Source organism: Mizuhopecten yessoensis, unplaced genomic scaffold (genome assembly GCF_002113885.1).
Source record: "Mizuhopecten yessoensis strain PY_sf001 unplaced genomic scaffold, ASM211388v2 hete_36059818, whole genome shotgun sequence".
Taxonomy (NCBI): Eukaryota; Metazoa; Mollusca; class Bivalvia; order Pectinida; family Pectinidae; genus Mizuhopecten; species Mizuhopecten yessoensis.
In genome coordinates, this window is record NW_018483195.1 from 1 (window position 1) to 2,180 (window position 2,180).

Sequence of the window (2,180 nt, forward strand, 5' to 3'; positions counted from 1 at the left end):
GAGGCTGGAGTGGTGAGGTGAGTATCTGTGTGAGTGACTTACCTGAAGTGTTAATGATGAGGCTGGAGTGGTGAGGTGAGTATCCTTTGACAGTGGCAGCGGAGATAGATATGTTGTATAGTTTGTTACAGGGGAGTGGATGGCTAACAGAAGTGGTATTCTTATTGACGATGACTTTTGTAACAATTGCTCCATCAGATAGATCAGTATAGTTGACTCTGTAACTTGTGATTAAACCATTTCTCTCCACCTCTGGTATTGACTAAAATAAACAACATCAACTTGGTATCAGCATTACACTTGAGATTGCAACAGATCATTTAAAAATCATCAAATGATAAAAGAGTCAATAAGACACCCAAAGGGCCTGTATTGTTCAATGTATCTATTTTATTAAAGTAAAAAGGAATTTGATGAGATCACGGTGGTCATCTTGTATTTCTGATTGACCTATACAATTACAGTCCAACAATGTAACAATTTGGTTTAAAATGATGGAACATATAACTCAGCAAAAATTGTCTGCGCTACCAGAGACCTATTGATTAGAACCCCCAACTAAAAAAAAACAAAAGAAAAGTTGGTCAGGGTAGTCAGCCTATTATCAGTTGCCTAATCAGAGGTCAGGGTGAGTGTTTTGGACTTTTTTTATCAGCTGAGTAAATAACATAGTCAGGACCATGAGATGGTCCAAATTTGGTAAAAACACACGTGAGGATGTTAAAATTACCTCAGTCACTATATCCTCTATTGGATCCTGCCCATGTGCTCTTAATGATGCACATTTTAATATTACCACCCCTTAACCATATACACACATAGTGAGCATGAACTGATGAATACATCCAAGCTACCAGGATTGGCACTAGTGTCCAAACCGGCCAAGGCCTTAGTCCCAAAATTATATCATGGAAACAGTTGAGATCTCCACATAAAATTGCATGGAATGAAGATACTACCGAGATTGGCCCCTGGGTTCTTAGCCCTTAAATCATTGCATTGAAATGATTGAGATCACCACCCTATGACCATATATACAAATGACAAGTATGTAGTGATGGATCCTTACTTATGCTACTAAGACTGGCCCAAGGTCTGGCTCTGCCACTCGGGACTTGCTTCCTTAACTTTATAATTATACGATTGAAGCATGAAGAGATGCATACCCTCATGCAACCAGGAATGGCACAAGGGTCCTAGCCCACTACTTGGGACTAAGTCATATGGTCATAATATGGAAATGGTTGAGATCACTTGCTTAAAACCATATACATAAAGTTAAACATTTTTGATATGAAGCATCCTTGGTTCCTAGGACCAGTTAACTAAATCAATTATAATAAATCAAGTATGTAGGAAGCTCTCCTGGGGGCTTACAAGGTTCTGATTACAAAAAAAAGGAGAGACAGAGAGAGATACAAACCCTTTGGGACTCTTATTTAATCAACCATTTTTATTTTATCAATCTTATTGAGAGATTCTATTAATCGATCTTTTTATGAGATCAAATCATTCAGATTTGTTGGATTAAAATATGTACCTTAAAATAAATCGTTGAAGTAATTCCAGCAGTTGTCTTTTCTTTCTGGGTACACGATTCTGAGTGCTGTCTGAATCCAACCATCTCTGGGGCTGCTCCTGGTACTAATGTGTTAATTCATTTATTGAAATATGATTTATTATACTTTCAAATCATAAACATAATATTCATACATCAACTACCTGGTAGACTTCATTTATGATTGGTCGAAGTAGTGGTAAGTAGGTTGTTTCTTGTTCATTGTCTGGTACGTCATTTTCATCTCACCCAAGGAATAATGATTACAACCAGTGCTATCAGAGTCGCACTAGCTTTAATTCATAGTACAGTGATGTTCAACATAATTCTTGATAATAAATGAATATTTGTAATTTTATCACCATACCATGATATTTAAGAGACTTATCAAAAATAACGATTATTCCTTTATTCACAAAAGCACACATTTTATCACAACGGAACAATAATATGATGAAAAATTTCAATCATTTTGTTTTTTTTTACTAACAAGACTGACTATACAATGTAAACGATGACCTACCATCTTGGTCTGTTTGGAATTCTTTTGTGACAGGGTCACTCCAGTAGCCCTTCGTTGCATTTCTGTCCGGGTGGACGGCAATGGTGAATTTGTACAAGG

General features: G+C 36.6%; 1 long non-coding RNA gene across 1 annotated transcript; it reads right to left on the reverse strand.

The window, feature by feature from the left end:
* Positions 1–14: 14 nt before the first annotated feature.
* Positions 15–2,174, reverse strand: LOC110444202. Its single transcript, XR_002462213.1, has 3 exons — positions 2,082–2,174; positions 1,541–1,644; positions 15–262 (listed from the first exon to the last, which is right to left on the reverse strand). It is a non-coding gene; the product is annotated as an uncharacterized LOC110444202 (long non-coding RNA).
* Between the last annotated feature and the right edge of the window lie 6 nt (positions 2,175–2,180).